Below are 16,071 nucleotides of genomic sequence, written 5' to 3'. Positions count from 1 at the left end.
AAAAAAAAAAAAAAAAAAAAAGAAAGAAAGAAAGAAAGAAAAAATATCATCTCCTGAACCAGGATAGTCAGGTGCATGGAGAGAAGATAAACTTGAGAGACATATAAGCAGAAAACTACACAGAATTTGAAAATCAATTGAATGAAAAGATGAAAAGCGTGGCCATTTCAGTTGGGTAGATGGTGGTTCCTTTACAGAAATATGAAACACTGGAAGAGAAATGTGTGTGTGTGTGTCTAAATTTGATGACTTAATTGTGGACTTAAATTTGAGACATCCACGGAGAGAGAGAGATGATGAAATGACCAATGGGAATATGCTAACTTGTAGCTCACATGAAATGCATTAAATTGTTTTCAAACTACGCAAAGAAAGTACTGTATCTAGCAAACAAACTAAAGTGTTCCATATTCCTTCATCACTTGGGTTATTTGTTCCCCACCTTCTTCCTGTTCTGATAATTGATACAAATAATTAATCAAAATTAATAGGCAGTAGGAATATTCTCTTGGATGTGTATTTATTATTTTCCTTTCGTGAGTGTCAATGTGGATTTAATGTCTTCCACAGGCTCAACTGGTCCCAACTTAGTGTTGCCTACTTTTTGATGTTTAATTTATCACAATCCGGCTGAGAGGAAACATTTTAAGGGCCATTATCTCCAGAAATTTAAAAATATATCCTTGCTTTTCCACAAGAGGAAATTCCAGGTTATTCTGAGTTCTCTTTCCCCATAGAAATCAACATCTGGGTACCAGAGATAGCACATTGTATTATTTCACAAGAGAACTCAAAGCAGAGGGAGGTAACATAGGAACTTCAAACCACTGACATGGGGCAGAAAAAGTACCTTTTCTCCAAAGTCCAAGTATTCAGGTTCCTTTTTTACTTTGCTCTAATATGTTTATTAATCTATTTTAAGTATTCCTTCCAGTACCTTCTGGTGTATCGTGCCATATTTTGTCACAACAAACAATGCTCTCAATTTATATTATTGCTCCGTTTTTAGAAGTCTATTTTTTCTTCCTCTTGCTCAAGCATCATGGAATTGGCAGCAACGTGTTAAAGTTTAGATCAAAGGTAAGCAAACCACTGCCTGTTAGCAAAATCCAGCCAATTCTATGATTTTTAAATACAATTTTATTGGAACACAAACATGTGTATTTGTTTGTATACTGTCTATTGCTGCTTTGGCACTATAATGCCAGAGTGGTTGTGATAGAGGCTGCATGACCTACAAAGCCTAAAATGTTTACTGTCTGGCCCTTTACAGAAAAAACAAAATGCCACTCTTTGATCGGAATGATCTCCCTTGTCTGTACCTGTCAATACCCAATTGTCTGAAAGAGAAAAGGAAATCCCAACATTCTTCCAAGGGAACACCAAGGAATGCAGAGACACAGGCTACCCAATATTTCAGCAAGATTCCCATAAATCTGCCAGCAATGTCAAGGAATGGGACAATACAGATAATTGTAAACTTTGAAGGGTTTCTCCCAAAGCTCTTTTTTAACTTTTTATTGTTATGAGTCCTAGCATCATAACTTATTATTTATCACGGGCATCTTAATGTTAAACTGCAACTTTTTAAAGGCATATGTGTGTGTGTATATATATATATATATATATATATATATATATATATATATATACATACACACACACACACATCTAAATAAAATACTATTACATATTATATATATTATTAATACTATTAAGAGAATCAATCATATATATGATTGATTCTATTTCCAGTTCTTCATCTGCAACCTCCCTTGTGTCCATGTCTTTTACCATGTGACTTTGCAGTTTCTCTCACTAAAGAGACTGTATTTTCCCATCTCTTTTATCTGTGTTGACTGCAACATGCTCCAGCCAGTAGAATGCGGTGAAGGTGATGGCATGCTACTTCTGCGGTTCTGCAGAGGCCTTTTACTTTTCTGCTCTTTCCCTTGTATTGCTTCCTCTGCCGTAAAATATACTCAGGAAGATAAAAGACACATGTAAGATATTTGAGTTGCCCCACTTACCCAAGCCACACTCAGCCAAGATCAACCAAGAGTGAGCAATATCCACACGTTAATAAGCTCAGCCAAGAACAGCAGAGATGCCTCAACCAACCACTCTAGATGTGTGAACAATAAACACTTGATGTTTTATGCTACTGAAGGGTTTGTTTGTCATAAAGCATTATTCTGGCAATGAAGAGCTGACACAAAATATATTTAAATGACTTAGTCCTGTGCCAGTCTATCTTTTCAAAAACTAAGAATGTTAGAAAATATAACCAAATTGATACTAAGAAATCTGAGACACTTATAAAACTTAACCTCAAGAGCTCAAATAAATATCTATGAATTGTTTGACTTCCACAAGGGCCAAATCAGAAGATACCAGCACATTTGGATTATAACACATTTCATTTGCAATTCTGTAATCACATTATATTTGCATATCCTAAAATCCCCATACAAGTAATTCTCCAACATTTTCAGCCCTATCCCAGAAGTTTTAATCTCCACATAAAACAGATATTAATAATTTATTAATATGATAATAATAACAGTAGCTATAGAATATTTTGATGCAGTTATCCAACATTTTGCAAGGATTTAGCCTCTCTAATATTTAATTCTGTGTAGATGTACAACTACTACAGACAGGAAATAATCAGTCACTTTCTTCTTATATAACTTGGTAAACAGGGCATAATAAGATTATCAAATGTTAGATATAGCTTTGGCCAAACCTAAATGGGGCCTATTGCATGTTGGGATTCCACCTGGAACTAGAAAGGGCTAGGAGCAAGTAATTTATTTTTTAACAACTTGGTAGTTCTTGTGGTCCAAACCTTATACTCCCTAATAATTTATTGGTTTGGATTTTACTTGCTTGTAGTCCAGTTGAGATTCTCATCCTATGTTTAATTAGCATCTACATTCAGGTAGAGGCAACACCAATACTTGAGAGCCACATAGTTTCACTGATGGATGCCCTGTGATATTATTTCTGCTAATGGCTGCTGCTCTGCTAAAGCCAGGTGTCCCCATCTTCAATCTATCTTGCAGAAGGGCTTAATCTATCTTCCCTTTGTAGGATCCAACTTGATCAAAAATTTCTTATTTGAGCTATCTTTCCCCCTGCTTGTCCTTCCTTCTCTCTCTCAGGATGTTTTTTAATTTACGAAAGAAGCTAGAGGATTTCTTTTTCTTTCTATTTTAAAATAAAATCTCATTTAGCTAACCTTCTCTTGGGGGAACTTCCCAATTTTGAATCACTTTCATCGAAAGAGTAGGGGAGTGGAAGGAAGCCCTTGCCCACCCTCCATACAACTTCTTAGAGTTTCAAGTCAAATTCTACAGGCTCCAGACTGGAAAAAGTAGTTGGTCTTTTTCCAAGGTTTGAGATGATCTGGGCTTCGTGCCAATGTCTCCTTCTTTATCTTAGTTGGCTCTGTCCCTAGCTCATCTTTTCCCAAAGTTGTGTCTGCAAATATCAGTTATTTAACACTTTAGTTTCATTGTCTTGAGACAATTTTAAATCAGTATGCTTAGCAACCATGGCCCACTCTGGACATAATCACGAATATATTTTGCAACTTCTTAGACATTCTTAGTAGTGTATTTCGCTGGGTTCATGCGCATCTCTTAAGCATAACTTTCAAAAAGAAATTAAGTTTTCTTAAATGGAAGTTTCATATGTCAATTAAATATTTTTATTTTCCTCCTAGAATGTGTCTAGTTCACATGGAAAATTATTTCTGAGACCCAAACTTCTGTATGCCATTAAAACTGTTTTTGGGATGCCCAAATCAAAGAGCTCCATGTTCATAGCACTTTTTCAGAAGAGGAGTTAAAATAAAGAAAACATAGATTAGTTTCTATACATAATAAATTTAATATAGCTTAAAATAATCACAAGACTTCCCTTTTTTCCCCTTTGAGAGCTGTGTCCCTGGGTTAGTGAGAATAAGCACATCTAAACTCCTTTCTTTCCTTCTCACACTTAAACCTAATTTTGCCTAATAAATAGCCTTTCATCCGTCTGTAGAACACTTGGTTGAGACGTACTTTCCTTATTTCAGATGCTGCCATTCCTGATGGATCTATCCTAGCATAGTGTCATGGTTTCAGTGTCAGTTGAAGACCTTGGCTACAGCCAATGAAAGAAACCAAGAAATTGTAATTTGGTAAAATTTGGGATTGTAATTCATGTTCAGTCCACAGTGACAAGAAACTCAGAGTTAAGAGAGGGGCAAACCTTCTCTCTTGGAATAATTCCTTTTTTATTACCCACTACAGAGGTATTCATTCTGATGTGAAGAATGGTCAATCCATCAACCAGTTCTTTTGGTATCAGTATGCCTTGCTGCAATATCTTCCCCTAATAACTTTGATCATTAGGATCTGAGGCCTTTATATCAATTATACTTCTGACACTGATTGATATTAATGTTATAATGGGGCTATAATATGAACTATGGAAAGACACCAACAAATCCAGTTAAATGATACAAATTTTATTTTGTAGAAAATGATATGAAGATATAGCTCTTTAGAAATAACTATACAAATCAAGAGATAGTATGAGAAACTCCCAGATACGGGAATAAGATTCCCTCCTTCCCAAAAATTCCTCCAAGGAAACAGAGCTTCTTTACACATAAAGACCTAGACCTAAGGGGTGATCTCACAGTAAACACTGAAAAATGAACAGGAATTGTTTGGTCCAAATTGCTTGCTCTTGAACATGATATGGTACAAGATCATCCAGGTATATCATTTAGAATGAAAATAAATAAGGCCTAGGCCAGAGTTAGAAGGAACATCAACACAAAGGGATGAATGGAAGAAAAGAAGTATAGAGAGGAGACTGAGAAGGACTCAACTGGCAGAACAAGAAGCAAGAACATGTGGGGTCACCGGGCTCAAGAGAAAATAAATTTTTGAGAAAAAGTAATCAACTGAGTCAAATATAACCAAAAGGTCAAGTAAAATAAAAGGACTGAAAATAATTCACCAGACTAATGGCATGGAGATTACTAGTACAGACAGAGTGATGCAGTTCACCAGAGTGATGAAAAAAGGAACCTAATTGAATAGTCAGAAGACTGAGGGAAAGGCAAGGAAATGAAACACTGGGAAACACACGTCTTTTAAAATCTTGCCTGGGAAGGGATTGGAGAGATAGGACCCTGGCTGCACAAATGCTTGAAGTCAAGGACAGATATCCTTAAGATGGAAGAGACTTCAGCTATTTGAATTCTCATAAGAAATAAGCAATGGAGATAAGAAGAATGAGGACAGCGAGAGAAAGAATAAAAATCAGATGAAGACATTTGAGCAGAAATAGGGGTATTGGTCACCAATTGTAGGGGCATTTATTTCATTACAATAGAATGGACAGTTTGTAGGATATGTGGCTGGAGGTTGGAGTTTCACCTGAAGGTTTCAGTTTTGCATAAGAAATAGTATGTGTGAACATTTGTTGAAAGTGAGGGAGAAGGGGTAGGATTTGATGGCTTGAGAAGAAAGGAGGATTAAAATAATGAACAGCTGACTGGGTAATTATATGAGAATTGATCCTCAGATAGGCTAGCTCTGTAGGTGTTAGTAATCTAGCAGGATCAGTAGTCCCCAATCTGCACCACTGATTTTTTTTTTTCTTTAATAGCTTTCAGGCTTCTGGGAGCTGATAAGGTGGATAGTAGAAACCATCACGAGCATGAGGGAGAAGGACAATGGGGGAAGACAGTGAAGAACTAAAGGATTGAAATAAAGCTAGAGAGAGTAAGAGGTGATATGAGATAGACTTAAAGGAAGAATATAGAATTTTAAAAATCAAGATCAAGGAAATAAAGTTGTCATCACACTCACAATAGGAATTAATATAGGTGTGATGTTTTAGCATTGAATTTGGATATAAAATTTCTAAAAGCCTAGGAAAAATGATATTAAATTATAAGACGCATTTCAAAAAGCAACATTCATACATGTTTTATCAAAAGAAAAATATGCTTAGCAAAATGAGAGAGGCTCTTACTCTTAACAATAGCTTCCTTATGCTGCCTATGTCTTCCTACTAAGGTGTTAGAGGTCATTGCTATTGGGACATTTGTTCTCATTCATAGGTGGGAATTAAACAATGAGAACACTTGGACACAGGAAGGGGAACATCACACACCGGGGCCTGTTGTGGGGAGGGCGGAGGGGGGAGGGATAGCATTAGGAGATATGCCTAATGTAAATGACAAGTTAATGGGTGCAGCACACCAACATGGCACATGTATACATATGTAACAAACCTGCACGTTGTGCACATGTACCCTAGAACTTAAAGTATAATAATAAAAAAGGAACACTGTCACTCTGTGACAATGGCCATGTGCTAAAAGATGGAGAAAATGATAAAGAACAGTGTGATGCCTAAATGGGAGAAATTCAAGTCTAACTAATATTACAATGATGAGATTTAGGCATCCTGCTTTTCTGCTACTTCCATTTAAAACCATTAAAATATGTCCTAAAGATGGATTCTGCAATATAACTTTTTTAAACTTCGTGGAGACATTTTCTTACTGTACAATTCACTCATTTAAAATATACAATTCAATATTTGCAGGATTGTGCAATCACCATCACAATATAATTTTAGACTATTTTATCACCTCAGAAAGAAACACTGTACACATTAACAGTCACTCCTATTTCCTCCCAACACCCCCAGCCCTGGGCAACCAGTAACCTGTCTGCGTCTATGGATTAGCCAATTCTGGACATTTCATGTAAGTGGAATCACATAATATGTGGTCTTCTGTGATTGGATTCCTTCACTTAGCATAATGTTTCCAAGGTTCATGCAAGTTGTAGCATGTATCAGTTATTTATTTTTATTGCTGGGTAATATTTCATTATATATACAAATACACCACATTTTATTTATCTTTTTATCAGTTGATGGACAACTGGGTTGTTTCCATTTTTGACTATTATAAATAATGTGATTATAAACATTTGTGTACAAGTTTGTATGTGGACATATGTTTTCATTTCTTGTGGGTATATACCTAAGAGTGGAATTGCTGAATCATATGGAAACTCTATATTTATCATTTTGAAAAACTGCCAAATTGTTTTCCAAAGTGGCTGCACCATTTTACACTCCCACCAGCAATGTATGAAAATTCCAATTTCTTTACATCCTGGCAATACTTGTTATTTTTCTCTTGTGGCCTAATAGATATGAAAATAATATTTCATTGTGGTTTTGATTCCACAATAGTTTTAGTGTGCTTATGGGTTAAAATCTAGAATGAAGGGCACTGGAATGGATGCAGAAATATAATACATAGAACCTCTTTAACTTTGTGTGATCATTAGTGCATCTCGCTTTTGGCTCTTCTCCCTTCTGCATCCTAAGTTAGATTGCATTTCCTGAATGGCTTGTGGTTAGATACGGCCAAGTGACTACCTCTGGCCAATGTGTCATGAATGGAAGCAATGTTGTCATTTCTACGCCAAAGCATTTAATTGCTAGTACAAGACCCTCCAGAGCTCCTTTTTTAAAATTATACTTTAAGTTCTAGGGTACATGTGCACAACGTGCAGGTTTGTTACATATGTATACATGTGCCAACCAACAACTTCCAAAACAGTGGTAGCTTTGATAGCCTGGGTCATGGGATGAAGGGACATTTAGCAGAAATGACCTGTAATATATATGCTGTGTGAGTGAGAAACAAACATTTGCTGTTAAGAGATGGTGGTGGTTTGTTACTGCAGCATAACTGGGCATAACCTGAGTAATAAAATGATCTTACTATGATTTGTGTGCTACTTGATGCTTAGATATTAGATTTCAACAGACCTGACAAATAACTTTGCATCTCTAAGCCTCAGCTGCCTCTTCTATTATATGGGTGTCATAAATCTACCTTACACAATTGCTTGAAGTTAAGCAAGACACTAGATTATTCTATAATGCTTAGTGCAGTGTGTGGTACCTAACAGGTTCTTAAGAAATGATGGTGTTTTTACAGACAGGCAAGGAGTTGAGGACTATAATATTGGAGTTAACTTTATGCAGAAGGTGATAAGCCAGTCTTTGAAGGACCAAGCCATAGAAGCAGGGAGGCAGGGAGACGGGTCATGGATTTTCTTTGGGTAGTTAGTTTGGGCCTTGCAGCAAGCCTCCTTAGCAAACATTTCTGTTGGTGTGTATCTGCATGCCATTATTACAGGGTGGGAAGACCTTCTCTGGCGTCCTTTTTGTATAAATTTTAAAGGTACAAGTGCAGTTTTGTTATGGGTATGTTGCATAGTGCTGAAGTCTGGGTTTTTAGTGTAACCATGACCCAAATAATGTACATTTTATCCATTATGTAATTTCTAATTTCACAGCTCCTCCCACCCTCCCAACCTTCAGAGACTTCAATGTCTATTATTCCACACTCTATGATTCTTTTGGGTCTTGATTTTTCTTCCCAGAAGAGAAGAAATGGTCACAGTATTCTGACTCATTTCACAGAACAAGGAGCACAGAATATGAAAAGTGATTACATTTAAAATATGCTGAAAAGTGGTTTCATAAATCCAAAATTAACTAATCACTCTTCAGAATGGCAGGCAGGGATGAGGGATGACAAAACACATTTCTTCGAGAGCATATAGAATCAATATAAAATATATTTTTCCTTTATGTGCATACCTTCCTTGAGACTTAATGAAGGAGGGACCTAGTTTAGCCTAGCAAAAGACACTCAACAGAATTAGTTAACACCATGCAAATATTTCTATTCATGGTGAGGGGAAGGGAATTCAACAAACTAGAACAGTCATAACAATACATTGGGCACTGGTGGCCATGTATTTCCTTTTCCTTGGTTCCATCTTTCCTACTTTCCTCTCTTCTTAGATGCTTGACTGTTCCTCCTTGTTCTTTAGCTGACTTGCTTTCCTTCTCTGTCTGTCCTTTAAAGATTGATATTCTACAGGCGAACCATCAGCCTTATTCTCTCCGCATCCTACGAACCCTCCCTCAAAGTTTCTCATTCTCTGCCATAGTTTTACTTCTTCATCTGAGACCTTGTTTCTAGGTGCACATTTCCATCTGCCTATTGGAAACTTCTACCCGGATGTCTTACAATATTTACCATGTCTTCTTCATTCTATCTGAAATGTTTTTCTTTCATCTTCGCCAGTGTACTTTCTTCAGATCTCTTAAGCTTTACTTCTTCAATATAGTGTTTCTTGAGACTCAGACTACATTAGGTCTACCTTGGTGCACTATCCAAACTCCTATTATTTTACCTTAAGCAATTCAGAGCCCATTGTTTTATATTTTATATTTATGAGATTATTTTATTTTCTCTCCTCCATGCTAAACTTTTTACTCCACGAAGGCTAGCACAGTATCTGTCTTGATCTCTATATTCCCAGTGGACAGTCAGTAAAAATGTGTTGAATAAATAAATGAATCATACAAGCTAAACTAATAATACTACCCACCTCTCCTATTTCTATTCCTGGGCATGACTGATGTGGTCCCAAATCACCCCATTATCTCCACTAAAATCTAGGAGCCTTCCTATATACTACCATATGCCTCATTTCTAATATCTAAACACTCACCAACATCTAGTATTCCTCTTAAATGTTTTGAGAATCTACTCCTTCTTCTCTCTGTCCCTACTATTCCTACTTTGTTTGGGTTCTTGTCCTTTTTTCTGAATTTTTCATCTTCTTCTAATCCTTTGCCATCACTGCAGGGCATTTTCTTAAAATGCAAATATGACCATTTTGTTCTGCTGCATAAAACCCTTCAACAAGAACCCTATTGCTTTAAAGATGAAGCTCAGATTCTTAAGCCTGATCTACTAAGCACTCCATAATCTGACAATCTAAACTCAGCCTTCCTTCTTCTCATTACCTCTTTTCATTGTCCCTGCCACTCCCAACCCCCATTCCCCCTTGGTCATTCAGAACTCATGGTTGCCAAATCCACCTTCTTGCCTTTGCACAGATTCTCCTTGCCCAGAATAAATTTTTTTTTTTAATTTTTAGCAGAGGTTCTCCACCTACCCAACTCTTCACCCTTCAAAACAAAGCTTTAAGGCCACCTCCTCTGAGAAATCTTTCCAAACTCTCCTAGAAAAAAATCTATTATACTCTCCTTTATACTCCCATGGCACTCTACAAGAGCCTTAATTATAGCTTCTGATATAGTTTGGCTATTTCCCCACCCAAATCTCATCTTGAACTGCAGTTCCCATAATCCCCACGTGTTGTGGAAGGGACCAAATGGGAGGTAGTTGAATCATGGGGTTGGTTACCCTCATGCTGTTCTCAAGATACTGGAGTGGGTTTTCACAAGATCTCATGGTTTTATAAGGGGCTTTTCCCCGTTTGCTTGGCACTTCTCTCTCCTGCTGCCTTGTGAAGAAGGACGTATTTGCTTCTCCTTCTGCCATGATTGTAAGTTTCCTGAGGTCTTCCCAGCTACGTGGAACTGTGAGTCAAACCTCTTTCCTTTATAAATTACCCAGTCTTGGGTATTTCTTCATAGCACTGTGAGAAGGAACTAATACAGCCTCCAAAGTCTTCAGTGATTATGTTTTATTGTATTGACCCCTTCATTGGCCTATCAGCTCCTATAAACAGAGTCTAGTTCTTATTCACCTCCAGATCTACTGAAATTTTTGCTGTATATTTACAAATAATTTCTCCAATAAAATACTTTTATCCAGAATATATAAAGAACTCCCAAACTCAGTAAGAGGTAAACATAAATCCCAATATAAAACGGGCAAAAGATTGAACAGACTCTTCATCAAAGAAGATATACAGGTAACAACTAAGCAATAAACAGATGCTCAATATCATTGATCATCAAGGACACAAAAATTAAAACCACACTGAAATACTACCACGCACTTATTCAAAGATCTAAAGTAACAAAGACTGAACATACCAAGTATTGGCAAGGATGTGAATGGAGAGCAATTTCACAATTTCTTAACAAGTTAAACAGAAACCTACCATATGATCTGGCCATTCTACTCCTACATATTTATCCAATAAAAAAAATACATGTCTATACAAAGACTATCATGGGACTTTTATTTGTGATAGCCCAAAATTGACATAAACCAAAATGTTTTTCATTGGTTCATAAATAAACTATGATATACTCATAAAAGGGACTCAGCAATAAAACACTAAACACATAACACCATGGATAAATCACAAAACAAGTATGTTGAGTGAAAGAAGTCAGTCAAAATTAGTGCATACTGTTGGGAGGGGGAGCAAGACGGCGGAATAGAAACCTCCATCAGTTGTCCTCCCTGCAGGAACGCTAAGTGTAACAACTATCTACACAAGAAAGCACCTTCAGAAGAACCAAAAATCAGGTGAGCAATCACAGTACCCGATTTTAACTTCACATCACTGAGCTGGTATTTATGTTGCAAGACCAAGTCCTCTTTACTCTTCCCTCTCGTCTCCTCAAGTGGAAGGAGAAGGTCACTTTTGGAGCTGTGAGCTGCACTGCCTGAGGTTGAGGTGTGATGCAAGCATTCCCTTAGTCACCCAGGCTGGTGACTCAGTAGTTTGTGTGCTCCCCAAGTCCACTGGCTTGAGCCCAGCACAGCACTAGGGTTTGTCTAGGAATGGCAGTCCTTGTGGCTTAGATAGCCTTTCAAGTTTTTTTAGAACCCCAGAGCATTTTAGCCCACCGTGGCAAGGCTTACTGAAACTGAAGTTCCAACTGCTGGGATGGGCAATTCCCCTCTGGCTAGGGCTGGTATAAATGATCCCTCCAAGGGTGCATTAATCACATTATCTAATGGCCCCTTGCTACTCAAAATGTGGTCCCCAGACCAGCAGCATTGTCACCACCTGAGAGCTTGTTAGAAATTCAGAACCTTTGGCCCCACTCCATACTTCTTAAATCAGAATCTGTATTTTAACAAGATGCCCAAGTAGTTTGTATGCACATTCAATTCAAGAAGTGCTTGTCTCACTGTCTTATATCCTGTATAAGATAATGATTATTATTCCTATTACTCATTTGAGAAAATGAGAATAGGCAAGTAAAATTACTTGAAAATAATCAGTATCTAAAAAGTACCAGAGTTGAAATTTTAAGGTAGTTCCCACAATTCTAAATGTCAAACATTTCTTTCCACCATGCTTTTCTCTACATGAAATGAATTCAGTAGCTCTGGTTATAACCACCCTGCTCCCAACCTCATCCATTTACTGGTTGCTGATACCCAAATTCTTACTCTCAGATATGCATGATTTAGATTGAACATTGCCCATTGCTTGAAATATTTTAAATACCAATATCTGTGAGAGGAGTTAATTAATAAACCACTTAAATATTGGTGTTTGGGAGTCTGATCAGACTGTTGCCTTTACCTATTCATAGGAAGGGCAAACCAGTTTGAGGTCTACATTGCACCTTGGAACAAAGGAAGGAAGAAAGGGATTGAAGGAGAATAAGGAGCGAAAAATGAAGGCAAAGTGCCCCATATGTATAATTTGACATAGATCAGCCCTTCCAAAGACACTGACTATCTTTCAAGTTTGCTGTAGCCACTGGTTCGAGCCTGTTCAATTGCTTCTGTCATGGGCCTCTGGATACTCTGAATGAGGTCTGTGTCCTTTCTCTATGGGATTTCCAGGGAGGTGAGCACTGAAACTCCTGCAGAAATTTACCACTGCTACCCAGAGTGACACAGAAGAAACGTGAAACAGCTGTGCTGACCAGTGCTCAAGGCTACATCCTTATAAAAAATACTCCAACACTCTATTGTTACCAATAGTAGCTATATTGGGTCTCTACTGTAAGTCAGACACTGTACTAGGTACTTAATAAATATCTCTATAATAGTCTTAAAAGTATGTATTATTCAGGAAATGCAGCTGGTGAGGGGTGGAGCCTGGCTTCTATCCCAGGCCTATTTGAAACTAGAGCAAGTTTCCTTCTACTATAACACACTGCTACGGTATGCTTAAATTAACCTCTTACTCAACCTTCAATGCCCAGTTCAAATCATTCCTTTACTAAGCAGCTTCCTCTCAGTGACCTTGGTGATATCTTCTCCCTGTAGCCCTGATTTTGTACTGTTTAAATCATAGCTTGAATTCTTTCTTCCTTTCTTTTCACATTCCTCTTACCTCAAGTTACTATTGAGTCTGTTTGTGTCTGTGTCCCATCTCCCCACCCAAACCTTTGTTCCCTTAAATGTTCTTTGGGTTGCTGGCCCCAGCCTCATAGCAGGAGTTCAATGGTGTCATCAGTTAGTCTATGAACCAACTTAATCCACCCTCTGGAAGCCTCTGGAAGTCAAACATTCCCTGTTGGTTGAGCCACTCTACAAAGTTTACATGTAGCCTCCAAGAGCTGACAGCTCCCTCCCTGAAGCAATGGCTTACCCCTGGGAATTTTGTATCCATATGTGACTTGCTCTTGCCCATGCTTTGCACTGCTTTTCTTTCCCCTCATTCTTTTCCAAGAGGAGAAGATAGCTTGGGTGCTCTTTACACTTGGCCACTCCTCCTCTTCTGGTTTTCTTTATACTTTTGATTCTAGAACAAAGACAAAGAATAGAACTTCCAATGACTCTCTTCCTCTCTTGTGTACTTGCACTTGCTTATTCCCTAACATTTGATAATTTACTATATATCAGACATTGTGCTAAGAATTTTACATATCTAACTCTCATACAAATAATCTCATGAAATATGTGCTATCATTATACCCATTTAGCTCAAAAGGACCTTTAAGTATACCGAGGTACCTTGTCCATTATTACACTAGAAAATCGGAGAGCCAGAATATGAATGTAGGCTATGTGCTACTCTTAGTCACTACCAATTGATGTCAGTGAGAAATACAAGGGAAATATGGCCAATGTGTAAGTATATAAACCAATATGGTTGTTGATATCATATGGATTATCAAGTAAATCAGGATCTCTAGACGCTTCTTATAACTGGTCCTTGACTGGGACCCATCTTCCTGCCTTCTGTTGTAGGCACTTAGTGAATATAGGTGAATCAGTATTAGTTTGAGCTAAGCTGTGAAAAATATAGTCTAAGTCTATAGTCTACGATTTTCTAAATAAATCATTTATTAGAGAAAGAATGCAACTTCCAGTAATATCTTCTAAAATTCAATATAAATGATTTTTGAAAAATTCAAATGTTTGATTATTCATATCCACTTGACCTTCTCCAGCGGCAGAAGTCTTTTAGAGTTGATGGTGTGCAGGTATTTGAAGAAGCCATTATATAAATTAAAACATCACGTTCACTCAGATATTTGTTGTAGGCATTATGGCAAACACAAAAAAGCATAATGCATTCTCTCAAAGAGTTCATCATCTTTTGAAGAGAAAATAAGCAGTATACATGTTTCTCATTAAATAACAATGATAATTTCAAGTGGCCCTTTGAGAGGATGATGACAGTCACAAGCTAATGCATGTTTATACCAACAGCAATTCAGAGAAGGAACACATAATGTCAGGCTGGGATAAGTGATCTAGAGAGGTTTGGTGGAGCAGATAAATTTTAAGCTATAATTTGAAAGGTGAATAGAATTCAAGTAAAGAACAATGAAAGGAAGGGCAGATAGGGTTGGATAGAGCTACAACGTAGACTACATGACCCATAATAGAAAATGTCTTTATGCCAAACAAACCAGCATCATTATTAGGCTTAATTTGGACTTTTAGTCTTGAGTAAATAGAGAATATCTGTGACTCATTTTGAACTTTGTAACCCGAGGCCTAAAGGGAAGCATTGGAAGATGGGATTCGGATTGTTGCCAAGTTCCTCTGGTAACAAAGTTCAATACTGCAGAGGAAATGACAACTGTTGCTGCCTACTTAGCAGACTCCCTTGGGCAATTGTAGGACTAGTTTTCCAGGTATATCAGATGAAGTATCAGCTTTGGAGAAACACTGCCTGGCATTATCTAGGCTTGCTCCACTAGTCCTCTAAACGGTTTTTGCATTTGTTGCTTAAAAGTGAGACATCTGGGCAAAAATTTGCCACACAGTGGGTCAAGCTCAAGGGCTCTTCAGGGACACTGCCTGGAGCTACCAAGGGACCAAGAGGAGCCCCCACTACTACAGTTAGATAGTAGGAATAAGATCTAATGTTCGGTAGCACAGTAGGGTGACTATAGTTAACAGTGAATTGTTGTATATTTCAAAATGGCTACAAGAGATGATTTGCAATGTCTCTAACACAAAGAAATGATAAATATTTGAGGTTACAGATATCTCAGTTATCCAGATTTGATCATTACACATTGTATGCTTATATCAAAATATCACATGTACCCCATAAACATGTACAACTATGATGTAACCAAAATATTTTTTAATTAAAAAAATTTTAAGCTAAAATGATTTTTTTTAAAAGAAGCAGGAGCCTATTCAGAAGGGCAAGAAAACTGAAGATTATAGAGCACCAGCCATGTGATGTGGGAAATATATATATAATACATTTCTAATATATGTGTATTTATGTATTTTTATGTTAAATTTCTGAGAGATAAGAATTATGTTGTGACTTTTATAGAGGACAGAAACCTCAATAAGTTGCCCAGTGGCATCGGCAGATCCAAGGTTCAACAGCATTCTTAAGCAGTTAATAAATTAGCCCCATACAGAGACGAAAGAAGAATATATATATATATTGTGGAATAACTAAATATAACTAATTAACATATGTATTATCACACATTGTCATTTTTGTGATGACGCCACTTAATATCATGTTGTACATGATAAATACACAAAATTTTATCTGTTAATTAAAAAAATCAAACTCTAAAAAAGAGAAAAGAAGAGATGAAAGGTCTCGAAAAGGTCGTTTGCCAATGCACTCTGTGCTCTAGAAGTTGGTAGGAAATAAACCACAAACCTTGAACCTAGAAGCAATTCAAGTTGAAGAGAAACCTTAACGGAATCCAAAATCTAGAAGCTACTGAAGGAGTACCAAAAAAGAGAGCTCAATTAAGAAAAGCTTTACAAGAACACCTTTAGTCTGC

At 37.1% G+C, this 16,071-nt stretch overlaps 1 protein-coding gene across 1 annotated transcript in view; it reads right to left on the bottom strand.

Moving 5' to 3' along the window:
- The window catches only part of GLRA2 (glycine receptor alpha 2), a 321,026-nt gene extending 307,431 nt beyond the window's left edge, over positions 1-13,595 (bottom strand). Inside the window, exon 1 of the mRNA XM_063703004.1 lies at positions 13,443-13,595. The gene's annotated coding sequence lies outside the window, so the exon portion shown is untranslated. The remainder of the gene's footprint in view (positions 1-13,442) is intronic.
- Positions 13,596-16,071: the final 2,476 nt, after the last annotated feature.

The sequence above is a fragment of the Gorilla gorilla genome, chromosome X (genome assembly GCF_029281585.2).
Source record: "Gorilla gorilla gorilla isolate KB3781 chromosome X, NHGRI_mGorGor1-v2.1_pri, whole genome shotgun sequence".
Lineage (NCBI taxonomy): Eukaryota > Metazoa > Chordata > Mammalia > Primates > Hominidae > Gorilla > Gorilla gorilla.
This window is presented reverse-complemented; position numbering and strand designations above follow the sequence as displayed.